The sequence below is a fragment of the Oryctolagus cuniculus genome, chromosome 19, assembly GCF_964237555.1.
Source record: "Oryctolagus cuniculus chromosome 19, mOryCun1.1, whole genome shotgun sequence".
Lineage (NCBI taxonomy): Eukaryota > Metazoa > Chordata > Mammalia > Lagomorpha > Leporidae > Oryctolagus > Oryctolagus cuniculus.
In genome coordinates this window covers 29,235,845-29,260,414 of record NC_091450.1, presented here as the reverse complement: position 1 = coordinate 29,260,414, position 24,570 = coordinate 29,235,845, and the positions used below count along the sequence as shown (strand labels likewise).

The following is a 24,570-nucleotide window of genomic DNA, read 5'->3' as shown; positions in this document are numbered from 1 at the left end:
AGAGTTTAATATGAACTGATACATTTATTTATTATTGAAGTCACTCTGCATTGCTGTTCAACCTGACTCCCCCCACCCAGAGAGTTGTGATTAATGCTACGATTAGGATAAGAAGTACAGCGTTTGGAAAGTATAAATTTCTCAAGTCCCCGGTACTAATGACTAAAAAATTAAGGGAGAAAACTGTCTATAATTGGGAGTACAGACAGTGGAAAATAATGAGGGAGCTAATGAATTTTCCTCCTTAATTATTTTGCTGGACACAGGAATCTGCCAGCAAAAGGTGTTTATGCTGCTTCCTGTATAGATGGAAAATGCTACAATCCCATCGTTCGTCAGCCGGAAGTTTGGACTAAGATTTAGTCTCAGGATAAGATGCTCCTGAAGTAAAAAACTGGGGAAGAGCAGGGTGGAGATGGGTGTGAAAACAGTGTAGCTGTTGTTTTAGCCTCCGGAAGCAGGCCCAAGAGGTGAACTCACACAGAGAGTGAAGCATTCTCCAGACTTGCATCATGCCCATCTCGTGAGAGGACAGGTCACTGGAGACGTGTGTGATTGTAAACTAGAGTGTGTGCGCCCTCGTGTGTGTCTCTGTGGCTTCCCACTTCATCTCCTGGACACAGGATTTCTCTCTGGCATGGAGGATGCTTCCTTGAGCCTTCTTGGTGGACTGGACCATTGGCTCTTTGTTAATTGCCAAATTCAAGTCCAGAGCCATGCCCAGGAACTTTGTATCAAACAGGAAATGAATATGCATGGTTTCTCAAGCAGTTGTGTGCCTGGCCTTGGCATAGCCTCAAGCTGACTCAACTTCCTGTGACTTGTAGTCCCAAGCTAGCTGTTGGTAGAACTGTTAATGCTTTCCCAGTGCTTTTCCTCTTGGATCTGAGTCAATTTGTGGCTTCAAGATGGTCTTTCCCAATTTAATTAAGTGTGCTTCCTTCAGGATACACACAGAAGCATTCACAGATACCCCGGAGTTCTGAGTGGAGCTGTAGAAGATTGGATAAATGAGGACTCCACTTGATGCTCCCTGTACTTTGTTGTGTTTTTGTTTTTAACAACGAGCCTTTGTGATTTACAAAACGGTGAAGAACGTTACTGAAAGTATTGCGTAGTTTTATTTTTTCTACTAGGATGGGTGTTTTTTTTCCTTTTCTTCGGTAATACAAATGTGATTGTGGCAAGAAGATTCAACATAAAACATAAAGTAGAAAGGTAAAATTTCCCACTCAACCTACACAAGCCTTCTATCAGAGGAAACTATTACAAGTGAGATTTATTTTACACATATTTGCAAACCTATTTAGATATAAATGTGTGTGTGAGTGAAAAAGACAAGTGGAGGCGTGTCTGTATGCAAAGATGTAAAATTTTGGTTAGGGACTGGTGCTGTGGCACAGTGAGTTAAGCTCTGTGTGCAATACCGGTATCCACACTGGAGTTCTTGTTTGAGTCCCTGCTGCTCTGCTTCCTATGCAGCTTCCTGCTAATGCCCCTGAGAAGATAACCGATGATGGCCCCTGATACCCACTTGGGAAACCCCAATGGAGTTCCTGGCTCTTGGCTTTGGCCTGAAGTAGCCCCGGTTAAGGCAGTGTTTTGGAGAGTAAACCAGTGGATCAAAATGCTCATCTTCTCTTGCGCTCAAACTCTCTCTCTCTCTGTCTCTCTCTCTCTCTCAGTCTGTGATGCTCTGCCTTTCAAATAGACATACATTTTTAAAATATGACCTTGCTGTATATTTGTATGTACGCACATATATGCATATGGATAGATGTATACATCTACACGTGCATGTGCATGTAATTGTTCTCTTTTTCGTGTATAACAGTATGTCTTGAATCTCCCCCATGTTGGACAAACCCATCTGCGGCCTTCTGTTTACCAACAGCCCAGCATTCCACACTGTGTCTGTGCGTCTTTGAGCGGTTCAGTCTCCTCCCCTCCCTCATTAATGAGCACAGGGCTGTTTCCTGTGTTTGCCTGTTGGTGCCAGTGCAGAGACAGCATCCTTGCCTGTAAGCAACGCGAGATGGCATCCCCAGTCGAAGACAGTGGGCTCTCATGTCATCTCCACCTGTGAGTGTTGTCTACTGCGATAGGACAGGTTTACACGGCCTGATCTTGGCTGATGACAAAGGGATGATTCTAAGCTCAGCACATAGAACAGTGACTGTTCCCAGATGATGCTATGAAGCAGTCTGAGGGCACCCTTCTCCAATTTGCACACGATTTCTTTTCAGTGACTGGTTCTCACCTGTCTGTTAGTTGGAGGGGGTTTCATGAACTGCCCTTATCTGTCTCACAGCTGCTGGGAGTGGGTCCTTAATTAGAGCAGTATTTTTAAAAGAATGACTTTATTCCTGAGAAGTTTGATGGGACTTTTAAAGAAGAAAGAAATCGGAAATTAGAGCTGGAAAAAAGCAGGAGTAGAGGTATAGTTTAAAACACTCGTTACTGTGAATAGTCCTGTATATATCCTGTAGAAGCTATGAGTAAGAAAGTGAGGGACACTCTTGGGCTTTCTTCTAGAAATATGGTTGTTAAATTTCCACATAGGGGCCGGCGCCATGGCTCACTTGGTTAATCCTCAGCCTGTGGCACCGGCATCCCATGTGGGCGCCGGGTTCTAGTCCTGGTTGCTCCTCTTCCAGTCCAGCTCTCTGCTGTGGCCCGGGAGTGCAGTAGAGGATGGCCTGAGTGCTTGGGCCCCTGCACCCACATGGGAGGCCAGGAGGAAGCACCTGGCTCCTGGCTTTGGATCGGCACAGCGCCGTCTGTAGCGGCCATTTGGGGAGTGAACCAACGGAGGGAAGACCTTTTTCTCTGTCTCTCTCTCTCACTGTCTATAACTGTACCTGTCAAATAAATTTTTTAAAAAATTTAAAATTTCACATGTTCCTTCTTTGTCTTCAACTTGACCAAGTCTAGGAGGCCTTGAAATTGTAGAAATCAAATAATGTACTTAATATCCCAGGACATAAGTGGGTATACTGTGGTCCTTCGGCTGTATCCCACCCACCTGCCTACTTGTGCAGTACAGTTTTGTAGGGACGCAGCTGCTCTATTTATTTATGAGATGTCCATGTCTGGTGTGCTAAAGAGCAGAGCTGAGAAGTAGGATGGCCCTGCAAGCCTAGAGTGTTGCCAAGCCCTTTTCAGAGAAAGTTTGTCAGCCTAGGGGATTGCACCACTGAACAGTGTTCTGTTGAATGATTTTTAAATGTGGAAGGAAATCAGTCTCTACTCAGAGGCCGCAGGGTCTCCCTTGGAGGAGAAGGAGCCACATGGTTCCCTGTCTGCTTGGGAGGGAAACGCAGGTGTGTGAAAGGAGAGAGGGCCCAAGATGCCTGTGCTCCATGCATCCTCCTTGTCTCCCTCACCAAAGTTGCCTTTTCTGAAACAAGGAGGGAAGAAGAAGCAATGGGAAGGGACAATTCTAAGTAAAAGGGCAGAAGTCTTTGGCAGAAAAAGCATGCCAGTGGGTCTTGGAATTAGGTCTTTGATGGGCTGGACTGTGTCCCATCTCCCTCCACATTTGTACCTGCAAGTCATCACTCCAGTAGCTCAGAATTCAACTATGTCAGAGGTGGGGTTAAAGACTTAGAGTTGAGGGCTTGGTGCTGTGGCACAGTGGGTAAAGCTGCCACTCGCAATGCTGCCATCCCATATGGGCACTGATTTGTGTCCCGGCTGCTTCCACTTCTGATCCCGCTCCCTGCTAATGGCCTTGGAAGGCAATGGAAGAGGGCCCAAGTGTTTGGGTCCCTACAACCCACGTGGAAGACCTGGAAGAAGCTTCTGGCTCCTAGCTTTGGTCTGTCTAACCCCCAGCCACTGAGGCCATTTGGGGAGTCAACGAGCATTTGGAAGATCTCTCTCCTTTTCTTTCATTCTCTCTCCCTCTCCTCTCTCCCTCTCTATAATTCTGCCTTTCGAATAAATAAATAAATCTAAAAAAAAAGATTTGGAGTTCAGGGAGGTCGTTGGGGCGAGTCCTGGTCCAAGTATGACTGTTAGCCTTCCAAGAAGTAGAAAACAGGACACAGAGGTAAGACCAACTGAAGGCTTTGGGAAGGCATCATGTACAAGCCACGCAGAGCGGTCTCATCTGAAACCAACCCTTCTCCGACCTTAGTCTTTGGTTTGCAGCCTGCAGGATGGTGAGAAGATGAGTTGCTGTTGATCAAGCTACTCTGCACCACTTCGCTGAAGCCGCCACAGAAAACACACGCACCTGTGCTTCAGTGTGACGTGGCGGCTTCTCAGCTTATAGACCTTGTCTGTAGCTCAGGAGTCTGGTGTGCAGGTTGACAGTTATCAACCACAGCAATCCCCCACACCCCAAGAAATAAAGACATTATTTAAATTGAGTGTTTGAGATGTAGACACACCACACACACACACACATGCACACATACACATAAGGGGGGGGGTTCCCTCTGCTGGTTTATTCCCCAGATATCTGCAACAGCTGGAGCTGTACTGGTTGACACTGGGCCCCATGAACTCAAGCTGGGTCTCCCACGTGGGTGACACAGCTGCAATCACTTTAGCCATCCTTGGTACCTCCCAGGGTCTGCAGTAGCAGGGAGGTGGAATCAGGAATTGGAGCCCAGAAGCAAACCCAAATTCTCCCATGTGGGATGCAGGTGTCTTACTGGTATCTGAACCACTAGGCTCAGTGTGTGTCCTAGAAGATATTTCTGATGGTCACAACTGATCTGGCACCCAGTGCACTGAGGTCCAGGTTGCCACCAAACATCCTGTAGTGCACATGGCAGACTCCCGTAGTCAAGCATTGCCCAGCAAAAATGTCTGTTGTGCCACAGTCGGGAAATCCTGACATAGCCGAAGACCCCTCACTCCTGTGTTCTCTTCCCTTGTCCCTAGACCAGCGGTGTTCTCCAGAGGTGCCAAGAGAACTTAGCCCTCCATCTGAGCAATGCGTACAGTGTCTGCTTGGAATCAGCAAATTAAGTGAAACTAAAAAGTCCCTGTAACTATCCTTACTATTCCAGTAAATTCCTGCCAAACACATTCTGAGAAATAGTTGGGAACTGCATGGTTTCTGTAACAGGGGCTTCCTTTGAAAGATCTTCACTTCCCGAAGTGTATAGCCTGTGGGTGGTGCTGGTGTGGGCACGGAGGAATGAATGATTGATGGGCTGCAATCCTCCCAAGTAGAAGCGAGCTGGTGGGAAGCTTCCTTTAATATCATATTTTATATACGAGTGTGGGTCAGGCCAGGCTGTGGATATACAGTGCCTGACCCTAGTATGGAGGAACGATCGATTGTGCTCAGACATTGAGCTATCCCCATGATTTATTTATGTGGCAATGCAGGCCTCTGATGCTTTGGAGGTGTGCACAGACTGGAAAGGTTGTGAGTATATGTGTGTGTATGAGCATGTGAATGTATGTGCATGTATGCGTATCCATGTGTCTGGAATCCTGTGATCTTTCAGGATCAAGCTGTGCCTGTAATTAGCTCCTCAGAGACCAGGTGATCACACTGTATTTTTAGCACCCAGAAATAACTCATTTAATTTTTTATTTCTTCTTAATTCACCAGCCTTATATCACCAAAAATTGTCCATTTGTTAAAAAAAAAAAAAAAAATCAAGGTATCAGAACATAGAATAGCCTGATGAGCCAGCTAAAAGATTCTGCAGTCTCTCTGGTTGGGTGTGTCCCTTATTATTCTTTTCTTCCCCCTAAATTTGACAAGATGCTGTTGAGTGAATTATTTTGATTATACCCACTGCATCCCTCTCTGGCTAGAATGGTCTTCTGGGAAGATAGCAAAACACGGAAGTTAGTGGTGGACATTCAGACTTGGTTGTGCCAACCCAGGCATAGCAAATTTAGCTATGGCATTCCAGGGTAGAGATCATGGTCCACGTGGCAAGGCCTCCAGGTAACAGGTGTCTGACCCAGAGGCCATGCATAAATCCACTTGCCTTTCCTCTCCACTACTGCACAGGGCCTCTCATGGCCTTTGCTTTACTTTTCCTGTCAATCTAGGATTGTCCTCAGAATTCTGTTTCAGGAGATAAAGAAGACTCTCAATTTTATTGATAGGAGGAGTTTCTAGATTTATAATGGGATTTACAACCTGGTAAACCCTTCATAGGTTGGGATACTTTAAATCCAAAATGTGGTGAGTACACATGACCTACATCGTAGCTCAGCACACCATACACTAGAGAACATGAGTGGTTCCATGCGTGACCCCCAGCCTGATTAGGGTTTGCGGCACCTGTGCTGTCCAGCCCTGAGAGAGTGTCACGCTTCATTTAGCTAGCCTGAGAATATGTCCACATTCAAATTCCAGTGTAGTGACTTTGCAGCATTGTGAAGTCAAGAATCTATGAGTTGAGCCGTCGTGAAACTGGGGCTCCTCACACTCATAGTCAGCTGCTGTTGAGTTGGACTCTCTGTGGTGATGAGAACATACGTGCTCTCCACGGAAATGACATAGGAGCTACCTGTACCTGTTGAGCATTTGAATGTGGTATGCACAGCTGGGGAGCTGAATGTTTAATCTTCTAAAATGTTAGTATACATTTAAATAGCCCTGTTAGTGGATACCAGTTGGAGAAATAACTGTTTACTATCTTCTCATCTTTAAAAAACAGTATGAATGTGTATCTTTATTATGCATCTTTGTATCTGTAGAAAGTAATTAAAACCGTAGACAAAAAGTCTACAAAAATACACAGCAAACTGTTCCCTCTCAGGTTGGGATTAGAAAGGTATAAAGGGGATTTTGAGGTTTTATCTTACCTAATTCCAAAAAGAAAAAGAAAAATGATGGGATTAAAAGCTAATCAGATAAATCTGACGAACTAATTATATCATGGAGCCAATTATGTCAAGACATCTCCTCGAATTACAATGAAAAGCAAAAGATGAAGGGTTGTAACCAATATCCCTGTAATCCAGGCAGCTCCCTCCTTTTCTTTGTCCCGGGCATTACAGATGAAGTGAATTTGGAGCCGTTGTCACACAGCCCTCGAATTGTATTGAGTTAGTGCCCCAGATAATCATTCCATCCCTTTTCAAAGCTATGATCCACAGCCAGGGCGAAGGAGAGGAGCAAGGTGTATCACCCAATGTATGAGCCACAGTCAGTCTCCAGAATCGAAACTCGATGTTGTAGGAGTTTATTGTTGAAAGCCCATTGCAAAGCTTCCAGAATCTTCTTCTGGCTGGTACATGGCAGTGAATGCCTTTCTCCACATCTCCCAAGAGAGGGAGAAAAATGGTCACCCAGGGATTGTTCCCAGGCTTATCCATTCCAAGTCTGATCACAGCCAGAGATTTCTTTTGTAGGTTTTTTTCAGAAGTACCAACATTTTACTTTCCTGGAGGGTGTGTGTGTGTGTGTGTGTGTGTGTGTTAAGTCCTAAGGAAATACAAGAGAAAGGAGGAAAACAGGAAGTATAGGAAAGTACCCTAAAGAGCAGGAACAGAATGCAGTCGCAGGATGCATGGAATCGTGGAATCCGAACACGTGCTGAAATTACCGAGCTTGGGGCCGGTGCTGTGGTGCAGCGGGATAAAGCCCTGGCCTGAAGCGCCAGCATCCCATATGGGCACCGGTTCCAGTCCTGGCTGCTCTTCTTCCGATCTAGCTCTCTGCTATGGCCTGAGATAGCAGTAGAAGATGGCCCAAGTCTATGGGCCCCTGCATCTGTGTGGGATACCCAGAAGAAGCTCCTGGCTCCTGACTTTGGATCAGTGTAGCTCCAGCCATTGCGGTCATCTGGGGACTGAACCAACAGATGGAAGACCTGTCTCTCTGTCTGTACCTCTCTCTCTAACTCTGTCTTTCAAATAAATAAAATCTTTTTTTTTTTAAGAAAAAGAGAAATTACAGAGCTTGACCACGTTCCATTCAGGGTGGTATGGGGATGCAGCACCCTCCCAAGGTGGGCACAGTTCCCTTTATCCCTGGCAAATCAAGGTGCCCTCACTACAGACTTGAGTTATTTCAAAGGTGATGATGTTATAAAGCTCCACCTGCTGTCAGGGACTCACTGCCTCCCCATGAGTGAATTCATAGGAGGTGCTTTTAAACCTTTCTGCATAGAAGCAATCAGATGAGAGATTAAATCAGATACTGTAACAGGTGACCGCCTGAGACCAGAAATGGCTTACGTTTTATTTTTTCTTTTTAGCGTTGTGAAAGGAACATGACATATGGTATATTTTAATTTTGGCAAATATTAATTTTTAATAGAAACCATGTGCCTGCACCTGTCTATGTATATTGTTCCCTAATGATCTCAAAGGTTGAAGCTTTTTTCTATGATTGGGGTGCGTTTGTAATTAAGGTAAAAAAATGAATATGTTTCTCTATGTGATAGCATGCTAATGTGAAAGTTTATCTCAGAGCGGGGAGTCTGCTTTAGGATGTTGCGTCCTGCACCGAGTGAACTGACAGACTCAGAGTAAACCTTCCTCTGGGGTATCTGCTGGTTCCTTTGCTGCAGTCTGACCCACGGGGAAATTACAATGGACCTAAGACTGAAGTTTCCAAGAGGAAGAGAGATTTTAATGAACTGCACCATATGATTGCATTAAAAAATATTAATAGTTTGTAACTGAGCATTTTAATGAGCTGTTTTACTCCTGTATGCGGTGGATGATGTTCAAGTTAATTCTGTTTTTGTGTTGCTGAGAAAGGAAACTGAGTTGAGGGAGGAAAGAGAGGCAGACAAATAGTAACAATAACAATAAGCCCTTGGTATCACTTTCAGCTGCATATAAACCCAACTTAACGTTTTAATGGTTTTATTAGGAAGGCATCTATACTCTATTTTGTAATTCATTTTCCGTGAGAAGCTGTAGACCTCACAGACCTGTTTGCAATTCCTCTCAGGTTGGGAGGGGGAGGCAAAGAAGAGAATGAAGAAATTTCACACAGCCCTCAGTTTCATGGAACTCTTGGCCTGGTGTTTTCTTAAATCTGAACGCCTCGCTGTTCTAATCTCATGCATTCTCCTAGAGCTTGATATTCCGAACTGGCGAGTTTGATAAATTTTTAAGCAGGAAGTTGCGCATGATGAGAAAACACAAGGGGAGGTTTGTGTTTTGCACTTTGGAGCGGAGCCTGCCAGCTTCATTTTCACGTTTTGCACTGAGAGTATTCCTTGGAGGGGTCGGTGCTGCCCGGAGCCTCCACGCACACCGGAATGGCTTCCTCTGAGCTTTCTGGAATTCCAATTTCAGTGCAGGTGGTAATATGTGAGAGTGAGCAGCAGAATAGATATCAGCTTAAAACTCATATAAATATACATTTAGACTCCACGTGTGAACTCGTAACGTGTGGGATAAATCTTGTCATTTCAACATAAGTGGAATAGCAAATAGATGGGAAATGGGATGCAGTGTTGGGAAAACAGGTTGTGGATTCCCACTGCAGGTACCCACTGAGGGCTCCGTGAGAAGTGAATTCCAGAGATCGCATGAAGAACTGATTACAGCGATTCTCTCTCTAATCATAATATTTCTTCTCTAGAATGTTTTTTTTTTCAGTATTTTATTATGGAAAATACCAAATATTTACAAATCGGAGGTACCTGTCCTCAGATTGAGCTGTTGTCACCACTTGATTAATCTCTTTTTGTTGATACGTCACTTATTTCCTACATGATTCTGGATTATTTTGAAGGCAAGGCCAGACCTCAGTGTTTCACCCAGCAATGGTTGCTCTGCATCTTTAAAAATGATCACACCCTAACCTACAGCATTAAGATTGATTCTCTAGAGTGCTGATCGTCTGATCGGTGTTCACTTTTCCCAGGTAGCTTCTTTGTTTTTTTTTTTTTTTTTTTTTTTTTTTTTTGACAGGCAGAGTGGATAGTGAGAGAGAGACAGAGAGAAAGGTCTTCCTTTTCCGTTGGTTCACCCCACAATGGCCACTGCGGCCCGCGCACTGCGCTGATCCAAAGGCAGGAGCCAGGTACTTATCCTGGTCTCCCATGGGATGCAGGGCCCAAGCACTTGGGCCATCCTCCACTGCACTCCCTGGCCACAGCAGAGAGCTGGCCTGGAAGAGGGACAACTGGGACAGAATCTGGCGCCCCAACTGGGACTAGAACCTGCTGTGCCGGTGCCGCAAGGCGGAGGATTAGCCTATTGAGCCTAGGCGCCGGCAGCTTATTTGTTTTTAAAGGTGGCACACTTAAGTTCATAGCCAGACAATGTCTGTGGCATGCCTAGAGGCCTAGGTTTCCTTGAGCCACATTAACCACACTAAAGGCCTGCCCTTTGTTCCTCTCTCTCTTTCTCTCTTCTTGGTTGTCATTTTTTTTTTTTCATTGATATTGAGGTTTTTTTGTTTTGTGGGTTTTTTTTCCATTTTAGTAAATTTGTTTTTATTTCTACAACAGATTTTCAGAATTTGTTAACAGACTTGATTATCAGTATGGCTTTGACTATTAGAAGAATGCTTTTAAATTTATTTAATATAAAGATAATAGATTAGTTCATAGCATCAATTCTTCTTCTTCTTTTTTTTTTTTAATTTGGCAGGTAGAGTTATAGACAGACAAAGAGAATGGTCTTCCTTCTGTTGGTTCACCCCCCAAATGGCCACTACGGCCGGGACTGCACAGATCCAAAGCCAGGAGCCAGGTGCTTCCTCCTGGTCTCCCATGTGGGTGTAGGACCCAAGCACTTGGGCCATCCTCCACTGCCCTCTCAGGCCACAGCAGAGAGCTGGACTGGAAGAGGGGCAACTGGGACTAGAACCGGCACCCATATGGGATGCTGGCGCCACAGATGGAGGATTAACCTAGTGAGCCACGGCGCTTGCCCTGATAGCATCAATTCTAACATGATACTTCCATCCCCCTTCCTTCCATATCTTTCTTTTTTCCTTTTTTTTAATTTTTGAGAGAACATATTTTTAATTTACATTACAGTCAAAGGCTCCATGCTTCGCTGAGTAGAGTTCAGCATGTAAATACTAAAAAGACCCTTGTCGCACAGGAATACAGGCCAAGGCTATACACAATAATCAAATGAAAAGTTGTCAGTTTCAGTCATATACAGTACATTTTAAAAATAATCGCAGATCAGTAAAAGTATAGGGATATACCACACAAATGGTTAAGAATGACACTTTTTTTTTTTTTCATTTCTGATGGGAGTAGATACGGGCATTCTGTGTAAAATGTTTTGCTCTTGAGAAGTGCAAGATGTGGTGTTGGAAGGCGGCTGCAGTTTCCACCAGAGTATTTGTGATGAAGTACGGTCGCACCCTCTGCTCCCCAGAGAGATCTAGATCTGCTCTGTTCTTGGAGACAATGGGGGAAATCCCTCTGCCACCGTCCCCACTCATGTGAGTTGACAAGGACAAGGATCCACAGTGCCAGGGACAGTGCTTGCACTGTGCCTCGTGTCTCCAGCTGTGTCTGTGGATCAGGGCGTTGCCCCCGCTGTCCTGGGTGCAGTGCTTGGAGGGAATGGACAGGCAGAGGCCGGTGCTTCCCAGCTGTGCAAAAGTGTACTTGCTCCTTAGCAGGAATCTAGACCAGAGGACCTTCAGGGAAGTCCGCGTGGGTCTGGGCGGCACCTGCCCGTTCTGCCCCCACCCCAGCTGCTCCCCAGCACCCCTCTCACCCTGAAATCACCTCCCATCCTAAAGGACAGGTTTTTCGATGCTTGTTTTGTGTTTCATTTGTTTTCAAGTAAGCGTCAGAAGGGCGGGTCAGGTGCTCCTTGTGTGCCATGCTCCATGGGAGCTCTTGGATCTTAGGGATTCACAGTGCCCTCCTACTGCGGTTACCATCTTCCCAGGAGGACGCAGAAGTGTGTGCAGGACACAACACCATAGCAGCAGTTGTTCACGAGTGCTTCAGGGCTCGTGAGTGACACTGCTGCGACTTGACCCAAAGTCCAGTAGGCTGTGAAGGTGGCGATGCCCCTCTAGAATCTGCTTAGCCCTCTCAGAAGTGCCTGGGTGCATGCATGTGGCCTCCCAGCTGCTCCTTCATCTCTGGCCACCTTCCCAGGGGCTGCATCTCAATGCCCCCTCAGCTCAGACCTGGGCATACACACGGCGAGCACAGCACGTCCAGTTGCATTGTGTGGCTTTCTCTAAGTGTCTCACGTGGTTTAGGGAAAGAGCTGGAAGAAAGCATGACAGTGCCAGGGTCCCGCCTCTGCCCCTGAGGAGGACCCACCTGGGACAGAAACGTATGCAGGACCAGGAGTGGTCCTAGCCACTTTGGCATAAAACAGACAAACCAGAAACTTGTGTTGTTTTGAGTGGAGTGCAGATCCTCTAGCCCTGTGGACTCCTCTCATAGTGGGGACGGAAGGGCACCCCTCTGTAGGATGTGTCATGTCAGAGTTTCCCAAGCCGAGAGCTGTGGTCCTCCCGTATTACAGAGGCCCACGCACTTGACCCTCATGGTGATGGGAATCCCCTTGGTTCCAGCAGCTCCACACTCCTCCTACCTTGAACTCAGTGCTAGAAGGGCCAGGACTGCAGCACCGGGAAGAAACATGTTTGCAGGTGCAAAGCAGAATTTTAAAAAAGCACTGGAGCCCTTGAAAGACTGTTGCCTTGAGCGTATCAGAGCTCAGATCTCAGAAGGAGAAGGAACCCTCTCCGAAAAAGATAAATGAGATGTGTGGCACCCCCACCTTACAGAAGCATGGGTAGAGGGGTGCTTGCTGCTCACTTCACAGTCAAAGGAGTCCGCGGAGGGCTGTTTCCCCAAACACCCTCATTTACCTCTCTCCTAAACCCTCAGAGACGAGGCACTTAACACAAGTACCCTCATCCACCTCTCCTAAACCCTCAGAGATGAGGCACTTAACACAAGTACCCTCATTCACCTCTCCCCTAAACCCTCGGAGGTGAGACACTTAACACAAGTACCCTCATCAACCTCTCCCCTAAACCCTCGGAGATGAGGCATTTAACACAAGTACCCTCATTCACCTCTCCCCTAAACCCTCGGAGGTGAGACACTTAACACAAGTACCCTCATTCACCTCTCCCCTAAACCCTCAGAGGTGAGGCACTTAACAGATACTACACTTGATCTTAGCCAAAAGGCCGAGAAGCGATGAGGCACTTAACACAAGTACCCTCATCCACCTCTCCCCTAAACCCTCAGGGATGAGGCACTTAACACAAGTACCCTCATTCACCTCTCCCCTAAACCCTCAGGGATGAGGCATTTAACACAAGTACCCTCATCCACCTCTCCCCTAAACCCTCAGAGGTGAGGCACTTAACACAAGTACCCTCATCCACCTCTCCCCTAAACCCTCAGAGGTGAGGCACTTAACACAAGTACCCTCATCCACCTCTCCCCTAAACCCTCGGAGATGAGGCACTTAACACAAGTACCCTCATCCACCTCTCCCCTAAACCCTCGGAGATGAGGCACTTAACACAAGTACCCTCATCCACCTCTCCCCTAAACCCTCGGAGATGAGGCACTTAACACAAGTACCCTCATCCACCTCTCCCCTAAACCCTCGGAGATGCGGCACTTAACACAAGTACCCTCATCCACCTCTCCCCTAAACCCTCGGAGATGAGGCACTTAACACAAGTACCCTCATCCACCTCTCCCCTAAACCCTCGGAGATGCGGCACTTAACACAAGTACCCTCATCCACCTCTCCCCTAAACCCTCGGAGATGCGGCACTTAACACAAGTACCCTCATCCACCTCTCCCCTAAACCCTCGGAGATGAGGCATTTAACACAAGTACCCTCATCCACCTCTCCCCTAAACCCTCAGAGGTGAGGCACTTAGCACAAGTACCCTCATCCACCTCTCCCCTAAACCCTCGGAGATGAGGCACGTAGGACAAGTACCCAGTGCAAGTGGCCGTGCAGCCACAGTGAGGGTCACGGTCACCGTTCGCTGCGAAGGTGGAAAATTGACTTGAGGAGCACGTATTTCAGGTCAGAAGGAAGGGAATCGCCTAGTCAGCAGTTCCTTTTCCAGAAAGGGCATATCGACTGTTGGGACCTTCCTGCAAAGCCGGATGACGGTGTGTTCATTTTCGCAGGTTGCCCATCTAGTTAAAATAAAATAGCCTGCTTTGGGACTGAGGTCAGGAAGGCAGAGGCACAGCAGTTGATTTGAATTCTGAACATGTGGAGGGAAAGCATCCTTGGTAGAACTGAACCCCACCACGGTGAAGTGAATTCCTGCCCCGAGGAATGCTGATGAACAGTGTGTGACTCCGAGGCCGTCAGTGGTGCCCTGGAACAGGAATGAGCTGGATGGAAGGAGCAGCGTTCTCCACTGCGGCGCCCTGTCTGATTTGACCATCATAGGCAATAGAATCTTGGGAAAAAGAGGCCCCGCTGGGACTACAGTTTCCAGGTGTTCTTCAGTAACAGCGCGAAGAAGTTCTTTCAGCTTGAAATTTTATGCAGAGATAGCACAAATATTCAGTCCAAAGCAGAACAATGCCCTGTGTTTTCCAAGCCTGTTTTAGGTTTCTGCTTGGTGTACAGGTAGTCTGTGTCTGAGTCTCCCACAGGTTAAACTGGGGTTATGTGACTGTGTTCCAGAGAGTGCAAAGTGTGTATGAATTATGTGTCTGTCACACTTCTGGATATGGCTGTGGCCCACCCTGTGGCATTTCATAGGCTGATTTCCAACCATGGTGACCCAGGTTGTGAAGGTGTTGTATCAGAAGGTAAGAGACTGAACGTCGAGTGTGTGTCTGATCACAGCACCTGTGGGTGGTTTTAGGATGAACAGCAAATGGACAGTGAGGGCCTGTTTGTATTGATCCCCTTGATCTAAAGTAAGACTTATTCTCTAACAATAATACAACAGTGTAAGCCAAGGCTATTGAGATAGACTTATCTTTCTTTAGTATTAGAACATGTACCGAAGCATAATTATATACTGCTGAGAGAGGTTCAGATGTTGATATCCAACCCTTCATCATCTTCCATCAGCATTGGCTAGGAGAAGTCAGCCAGCAAGGTCTACTGAGTTAGTACATTCTGTAGGATAGTCCTTCTCCAAAGTTTCTGGCAATCTGCAAAGTATTTCCTAATTCCCATGTAGTTAATTCCAGAACAGTGGTTGTTCTCTCCCTGAAAGTGTTCAATGTACTCTGGGTACAGAATAGTTTCCAAAGGTCCTCAGCTAATTAATGAGGATGCCTGCATGATGTCCTAAGGACATGCCCATTATGTTCTGAGATGCCATTGCTACGTGCTTGAGGGATGCTGTGACTCTAGCTGTCTCTACTCTAAAAATTCAGAGTTCCTGAGCCTGCTCTCTGAGTAGCTCTTCGCGTTATGTCTTCTGCTGTTCTGTGATGGGGTGGTGGGTGGTGTGTCCCCTGAAAAGTTCCTTCCAGATGACTGAAAATGATTCTCCCACTGCATAGAAATAAAGATCCATTAGCCTGCCTAGGGAGCATTATTCAGAGTGATAGTGAATGGCTTCACAAGTGTGGCAGAGAAATATTTTAGTGATCACTCCCTTCATGGCCACAGTTGGTAGTGTGTTCTTGAGAAAGAACTTGAGGTTTGAAGATTGCAAGGCATGTAAAGGACATGATGAGATGAATGTCATTGTCATTTCCCACACAGTGGTGGTCATGCTTTGGCCCACCAGGATGTAAACAGCGGGTGGTCTTTGTGGCAGGAGCGTCAAGATGTCTTTGCACAAGCTGGTGAAGTTCAGCTTTGAGATGCATCCCAGAATGTTACAAAGTTAGGAGGTCCTAGATATTGCTTAACTCTGTGTTTTTTAAGACAAAGAGACAGAAGGATGCTGCGGGTAAGTGAAAGGTGAAGGGAGTCGAGGTGGTGTCTGAGAGCCGGGCAGGCAGTGCCGTCTCCGTCACTTACAGGCTTGGTTGTACAGATTCCAGCAAGTTATTACGCTCCTAGGCTCTGCTCTCCTTGTTCCTATCACATGGGGACCACTTGACTCAGTTTCTCATCTTCCCATATGCTGGGGAGATATTTCATGTATTTTTATTTGTGTCTTGTCTGTTCAATTCTTTGGCCCATTTTTCTGTGGGAGGTTTTCATATTAGCCATTTCATCTAGACTTTCACATTAGTTTGCAAAGAGATCTACGAAGTAGTCTATTTTTTTAAGATCTTGTTTTAATGGTAATCCTTTAATTTTTTACTTTGAGTATGTATGCTTATTTTTATCCATGAAATGTTGCTTAGCTTATTTTTTCTTATAAAATATCGTGATTTTTGTCAATCTGTGATCTGATATTTGTGAAGCCTTCCCTTTCATGTGTGTGGTAGTTCCGTGTTTTTCTAAATTTTTGAGTTGGGGATCTACTACATTTACCCTCTTTTTTTTTTTTAAGTGGAAATGTTTATGCTATGAATTTTCTTCTGGTGGTTACATTAAATCCAAGATCTTAGATCCTCGACTTTAATATGTAGTGTGTTTATTATCCTTTTAAAGAGCTCTGTATTTCCTTTAATATTTCAAATGTTGTTTAATAGTTTATATATTTATTTTTTTAAAAAAAGAATTATTATTTATTTGAAAGGCAGAGTTATAGAGAGGCAGAGGCAGGGGAGAAGGGGGTTGGTGAGGGAAGTCTTCCATCTGCTGGTTCACTCCCCAGATGGCCACAAGGGCTGCAGCTGGGCCAATCTGAAGCCAGGAGCCAGAAGCTTCTTCCAGGTCTCCCATGAGGGTGCAGGGACCCAAGCACTTGGGCCATCTTCTGCTGCTTCCCCAAGCCATAGCAGAGAGCTGGATCTGAAATGGAGCAGCCTGGACTCAAACTGGCGTCCATATGGGATGCTGGCACTACAGGTGGCAGCTTTATCCAGTAAGCCACAGTGCCAACCCCCATATATTTCTTGAGAGTTCCAAAGGATGATAGATTCAGATATCATTCCATTCTGCCCTTTTGTGATTCTTCCCCATCAAGTCCAATTTTGCATCCATCGGATGTTCTCTGCATGTTTTGTGTTTCTACCACTGCTTTGTGATGCAGTTCCTTTTTTTTTTCTTAATCTCACCACTGTTCTGTTAGTTTTTCTATTGTTTTTCTTTAATGCCCATATTAAATTTTCATTTTCATATTTTTCCTGGATACCTCATAATTCTGACAGTGTTTCTTAAGTGATTTTGCTTTTTTCTTCATTTCTTCTGTGAATTCAGTCAACCATCGTTTAATTTGTTTCTTGCCCATTTCTGGCAAGATGTATCTACTATAGTCCCCAATGTTTAATATATTTTGCTCAATATATTTCTCAGTATATTAATATTTTTGTTCTTTAGTATATTTCCAAATGTGTGCTTAGTATTATTCTGAATATCTAAGAATATTCAGAATTTGTTTTCATTTTATTTGAAAGGCAGAGAGTCACACAGAAGGAGATAGACATATAGTGGTTCACTCCCCAGATGTTTGAAACAGCCAAGACTGGGTCCACTGAAGCCAGGATCTCTCATCCCAGTCCAAGTATCCGACATGGTTTTCAGGGACCCAGAGACTTGGGCCATCATCTGCTGCCTCCCAGGGTGCACATTTTCAGAAAGTTGGAATCAGAGGCACAGCCAGAACTTGAACCAGGCGTCTCAGGCTGTGACTAAGCTGCTGTGTCAGTTGCCCACCCTGAAAAATGCAGTTTAGTTTGTAGTGTTATATTACAGTTTTCTGGTGCTGCACAGTTGGAATGTGGGGGGCTACCACATTGGTAAATTTTCATGATCATTTTTGCTTGTTAAGCCTAGTGGTTTGGGGAGGGCACCGGATTTCCTGTTCATAATTGCTCTCCTCTCCTATAGTGAAACATATTTTCTTTAATGGTTGGTTTTTTACTGGGAATAAAAAAGTTTCCCAAGAAGAGACACTTTTGTTCCTTTCTGTTTCTTCAGACTTAATGGATTGTTAACATCTACATGTTGCTATTTATTTAGTTATTTAGCAGAGTGTCTGAGAGAGGGGAAACAGTGGGGGCATAGCTGGGGAGAGATCTTCATTTGCTGGGTCACTCCCCAGTTGGCTGCATCAATCAGATCTGTACCGCGCTGAAGCCAGGAGCCAGGAACTCCATCCTGGTCTCCCACCTGAGTGGCAAAGTCCCAAGAACTTGAGTTATCCTCCACTGCCCTCCCACATGCATTAGCAGGGAGCTGAGTGGGAATCAGAGCAGCCTGGACTTGAACTGGTGCTCAGACACACGATGGACCCTGGTGTGGCAAATGGTAGCTCCATTGTCTGGGCCCCAAGGCCAGCCCCTCTCATTTTGTTTCTTGTTTCCTTTGTGTCACAGTTTGCAAAGGGTCCTTCTCCCAGTCAATGTCTGCTCCCAGCTCAGGTCTTTCCAGCACTGCCTTCCCAAATGCAGGGTCCATTTTTCAGTCCCTTCCCTATAGTTAGCACCCTGAATTACCAGTTCTATTTTTCAGTGTTTTCACGCTTACCTCAGAGGTTTTCTTTCTGGGCATGATTCTGCTTTACTTTAGTTTTCCATTCTCTTTCCTTTTTTAAAAGTGTTTATTTCAAAGGTGGTGGGGGAAGTGAAGAAGACAGAGAGAGAGAATCTTGCATCACTCCCATAATGGCCACAGAACTGGGCCAGGTTCAAGCCAGGAGTAAGGACATCTGGGTCTCTCACTTCAGTGGCTGAGACCCAAATTCTTGGGCCATCATCTGCTGCCTTCTAGGATGCGTTAGAGAGAAGCTAGTTTGGAGTAGAGTATTTGGGACTCAAACCAGGTGCACTGGATGCAGGGTTCCATGTAGTGGCTGAACCTGCTGCCCGAGAACACTCACCAACCCTATTCCCTTGTCTTCACCTCCTTATGTTTTCTATGCCCTATTTACTCTTGCTAAGGCTCAGAGTAGGATATAGAGAAATAGTTATGCTGGGAGGTGATGTTTATTTTCACGGCACAGATTTTGTGACTGTTAGTGTTGTTGTCCAGTGGTCTTCAGAGCATGGTCTTCATGAGGTGTGTTTCTGTGCAAAGTGCAAAGAATGTAGTGATAGCAAAAACAGAGCATCTAACCCAGTGCATGGCCTCTTTGAGTGAGGCCCTTTGTTGTTGTGTGGCTCATGCACCTGTGAAGTATCAGAGACGTCAGGAATGTCAAGCGTCTGTCTCAGAGACAGAGACACGTAGAGAGTCAGGCATAGAGAGAAAGACACACACATGCAGAGAGAGAGACAGAGATGAGAGAGAGAGAGAGAGAGAGAGAGAGAGAGAGAGAGAGGTGTAAGAGAGAACAATACAGACAGCGTTTTTGAGAGAGTTTTAGAGAGAGAGAGAGGTGTAAGAGAGAACAATACAGACAGCGTTTTTGAGAGAGTTTTAAAGGCCTGACATCTATCTCTAAATTTTTCTGGAATTTGCAGTTTGACCTGGAATAAATGATCTCTTTAGAGTTCTGTTTTCCAATTGAAAATTGAAAGAGTTTACCTGAAGTTGTCTTAAAAGGTTTTCCACATAGTACTGCTATCTGAATAAATTTTTAAAGTGTTATCTATTGTATTAGATAGGAAAAAGTAGAACATGACAATTGTGCTTTTATTTATATTATTTCCTGACAAGTGGCTATGATGAGTAAGCCACAAAATCAAGATCGGTGTCAAGGCATTGTTGGAGAATTGTCAGTGTAGATGATACCTGGGTATGCTAAGAATCGTGATGGTGCAAAAGCATGGGAGGTTTGATAAACTGCACTCGGGATGACTCCGTAGGACCCTCTGAGTTCCTCTCAGCATTTTGGAAACCTGTCATTGCATGTTTATCCAAAATTGTGAATATACCTATCCAATTTGGAAAGGAGAGAGATTTTTAAATATGTGATTGAAAGTCGTCCTATTCACACCTTCTAGAAAGACTGATGGGGAGACGAATTCCATATTCTTGCTTCTCTGCAGCTCATTCCATTTAAAGATTCAGAAGTGTGCATTGTCCCCATATGCTCTCAGTGTCAACCAAACTCAGTCACGAAGTTTAAGTCAGGGTTGGGAAAAGCCACCATGCAGGGATGCTAACTATGGTAACTTGATGTCAAGTCTTCTCGACATTAGATTTTCATGTCTGACAGTCTACAAAATTCAAAATAGGCTGTTCTTGAAGGGGGTAAAAATAGGAGTGATAATGCTGTACATCTGTTAACCAGCCCCTCGATGTTATCTGCCAGATCTCAGAAGGTTCATGATACACTTGTACAGTTCAGTTGCCCTAGCCAGATGTGTTTATTTTTTTAAAGATTTATTTGAAACTCAGAGTTAGAGAAAAAAGGAGAGGCAGAGAGAAAGAGAGAGAAAGGTCTTCCATCCGATGGTTCACTCCCCTGTTGGCCACAATGGCCAGGAGCTAGGAGTTTCTTCCCGGTCTCCTGCATGGGTGCAGGGGCCCAAGGACTTGGGCTGTCTTATACTGATTTCCCAGGCCATAGCAGAGAGCTGGATTGGAAATGGAGCAGCCGGGACTCAAATCGGCGCCCATATGGAATGCTGGCACTGCAGGTGGTGGCTTTACCCACTATGCCACAGTACTGGCCCCAGATGTGTTTATTATGTTAAGAGTCCCAGAACTTAAACAGAGAGTGTGATCCTGTTGATCAAACACTATAATCTTTACATTCTTTTTAATATCAAGGAGATCCTAATAGACTAGTGGAAATAATGTTTACTCTCCCTTTTAGGCATATGATTAAAAAATATTTCTATACAGTGAATATTTTTCTAAATTGAGATTTTTTTTTGCAACATCTCTTTTCCAGTTGGCCTAGAGATTAATTTATTTCTCTGTGATTGGAGTGGCTTTTTTTTTTTTTTAATTTCCTTGATCACAAACAAAACCATGTGATCAGCATTTCTACAGATCAGTCCTTGCTTACAACCTAAGAATTTCCATGAGATAAATTGCTGGAATCAAATCATTTGTTCACAGTGTTTACATGGTAAAAGCTAGTGCCTCACTTTATGTCCAGAGACCGCTCCAGTACTTGCATGTCCTTCTGTGTATTTGACCTCCAGCCTTACGAATATATAGTCCCTGGCTCAGGATCATGTGATTGATTGATTGATTGATTGATTGATTGATTTTTTTGGTGGAGGCATCAGTATATGATGCTGCAAAAGCATTGCTAAGCATGGATTTTAAATACAGTTTGAAATGAAGTTTTGAAGACAGAGAAGTTCCGTTCTTTCCCCAAATTTCATTTTCTCCATTGAGACTGATTGGACTCTCTTTGTTCCCTTTGGGATACCAGGATTCCTCCACGTCTTCTCAAGCCAGAACATCCCAGTAGAAACACTCCTTCTGCAGGGTCTGAGCAGGCATCCATGAGCATCGCAGAGAGCTTCACACTTGATTCATTCTAGGCAGTCACCTTTCACGGCAACTCATGGTCCTCCCCTGCAGTGTGCAACTGTTGGCTGTTCACAAGAACAGAATGGGGGCTTCACTCTCCAGAAAGAAGCAAAACTGGGTCTAATGTGAGATGCTCTGTAGGAAATGAAAGCAAGAAATTGTCTGTCTTTTCACTCTTGTTGTTAGAACATATGAAATTAAAACAGCACAGCAATAGATATTGGTTTCCATGGTTGTTTGGGATTTATGTTGGCGCATGATTTTGACTGTGGTTTTGCTTAGTAGGAGTGAGTATTAAAGTGAAAGTTTTGTGTGGCTGACAGGAATAGCTTAAGAAAAAAAAAAGGTTATGAAACATCTATCTTCCTCTTGAGCAACAGTCCAAGGGAGCAATCACATATCAAAATAAAAACAAGAGGGTAGGGATACAGCAAGCAGTGTATGATTCAGTAACTCCTCTAGATTGCTTTATTGGTTAGGTAATGAAGCATACTCAGGAATTTCAACCAAACATGAGTCAGCACATTGCAAACTAATGTTAGAAATGTCTGAGCTACAAGTTGAGGAGCATGGGATGAGGTGAACTGTTAAATTACTGCTAGATTGGAAACGGCTCCCAACACTCGTCCCACCACCACCTGGAGCAGCCGACCGGGGTTGCTTGGAGAAGACACAGCTTTTCAGATCTTCTCGAAGCTCTTCCGAGTGCCCAGAGGTTTATTTTGTTGTTGTTTGCTTTGATTTTGAGCACAAAGACATTGAAACCTGGCTGATGGGAACATGAGGTGCTCTCCAGTACAGGAAACTGCTGTTCTTCACTATACACTTGTTTTTAAAAAATTGATGTTTAATTACCTGCTGCCTCTATTCCACTCAGGCTTCCTTCAGGATTTGGGAGAGGGTTGAGAGAGATTTCCTCTGCAGTGTAATGCAATTGTTCATCATGACAACATATGGTCATTTTATAAGTTCCTAATTATTTTAAGTGATGGGTGCATGGTCGTTTGCACGGGCTGTTTAGCAGAATGCTCATTTCATTCGATGGCCTGCGTATAAATCACAGACGATTCTCTAGACATCCAAAGCAGGTGGGAGAGCCGACCCCCTCCCACTTACGGTTCCAATGTATGCGTTCCAGGGTGTTTAAATTGTAACAGTCGCTTGGATTCGGTGCTGTTGGTGTAGAAGTGTGGTTGGTGTGGGGAAACATGTTCAACTTTCCTTCAGTAGCAGATGGCGCACAGAGTTTATGTGGTGCAGGCTCTGCTTCCCAACACACTTGCCAACGGCTTTTCTCCTCCATATTAAAAAAAAAAAGAAAAGAAAAGGCATCATAAGCCTTCTAGATCTATTCATTCATTTTACAGGTGAACAACTGAGACGAAACTGGTGAGTGATCTTTCCTAAATCAGTGGTTTGCAGACAGCGGGCTAACATTCAGCCGTCCCGAGTCAGCCTAATTCTCTCTTCTTCAGACTGCACATTCCCTCTTGATAGTTGGTATGATATATGTCACTTTAAAAAAAATGGAATTGCATTTCTGGTTATATTTTATCTCCTTTCCTCCTCTGGAAGCCGAGTTCCATTGATTCATAAAAGGGCCGACTATTTCACGGTGCTAATTCCAAGTCAGGAATAATTTGTGACTTTTGGGGTACTCCCATGTGGACACACACTGCCTCAATTTGTTGAACTTAGGGTCACCTGGATAGAAAGGGGCCCTGAGAGCACATCTTATTCAGTGATTTTTTTTTTTTTCCAACAGATATTTCAGGGCTGGTCATGTCTTCTGCAATTTCTCCCGAGTCCACAATGAAATAAGAATGGAGTTAATCCCCCTTTTGTCTTTAATCTTCATGAAATGATTTGAATCTTTAATAGATGATCCAGGCAGTGGCACCTGGACATCAGCCCCTGCACCCACGAATCACCCCAAACCTTCATCCCTTGCTGCCTTTCAGGTCCTCTTATGTTTTCCTGTTGGTGGAATCCAAACACCCAGAATCTCAGGGATCAGGGGTCATTTTACAGGAAAATGCACTTCTGAGATGTCATTGTTACTACTCTCATTCTCTGGCTAATCCAATAAATAAAAGGTGAACTCCCCCAACCCTCACGGCCACAATGTGCTCCTGGTGCCAGTGGCTCCTTTGCCACTGCTGAAAAATAACTTTTCTTCTATTGTAAGTAGCAGAAGACATGCTGTCTGTGAATTCAGACCTAATGATTTATTTGTGTGTTTTCACCTATCTTAGACTTCCCACAAAGGAGTTTTCTCCCTCTCTTTTAAAAATTATTTCCTGTGATTCTTGGACTGATGGGCTACCAAGTCTTATTCGATAACATCTCTTGCCCAAGTACCCATGGGGATGTACTGCATCTACCTCCCAACGTCTATCCCCTGTACCTGTAGGTAGCAACATTGTTTCCTGGGTAATTTGGGGGATGATAGGGAGAAGATAAGTCGTATGATTAGCACTTTGCTGTCATTTGGAAAAAAGCCTTAGGTCTCCATTTCCCATCTCTTCCACATCTGTAGTTGGAAGTTACTGAGTGGCAGGAGGCATAAAACAAGGCATCCTGTAGAGTGCAAACTAAGATGCCATGTAACACACCAACACTGGGGAATTTTACTGCTAGTTCTCAAGGTTGCCTCAGTGAAACAAAGTAACACACAGACACTCCCAAGGGCTGAAGGCTGTGCATGAATTGTGTGGCCACCCCATAGGCTGAGAGCAGCAGCAGATTCGTTGGCAGCAAGGAGGAAACCAAGCCTCCTGTATCTACCTGGGAATCTCTGTGCAACTTGGGAGTGCCTTGCATGGGCATCATTGCCAGCCCATAGCCCCATCCTGGGAATCCTGGTAAATCTCAAACTGTCAGTGAGGCAAAGCTGGAAAACAGTGAAACAGGGAATAGAGATTATTACCAGGTGTCGAGAAGGAGAGGAGGAAGAAAGAGGGAGGAGGGAGTGTGGTATAGGGAGAGGGAGAGAGAGCAGGGAGGGGAACACAGTTGCACAAATGTGACATAGGCTGTTTCTTCCAGCAAAAAAACAGTGTATTCCTGATTTCAGGCTCCTCTGGTGTGATTCCGTTTCATACACATTATAGGACAGTGAGATAGAAGGAGCATTTTTGTGAAAGAAGAGTTAAAACAGCAACAGTGACAGCAACTGGTCACTTAGAATAAACCGGACCATCACATCCATACCCCTGAAGAGCTGGTGT

General features: G+C 44.9%; 1 protein-coding gene and 1 pseudogene across 22 annotated transcripts in view; one reads left to right on the top strand and one right to left on the bottom strand.

Annotated features, from left to right (window-relative positions):
* Positions 1 to 24,570, top strand: part of RBFOX1 (RNA binding fox-1 homolog 1) — a 2,206,955-nt gene that overhangs the window by 1,321,050 nt on the left and 861,335 nt on the right. The gene's annotated exons all lie outside the window — the stretch shown is intronic.
* LOC127491497 (U2 spliceosomal RNA) lies at positions 12,987 to 13,099 on the bottom strand (annotated as a pseudogene).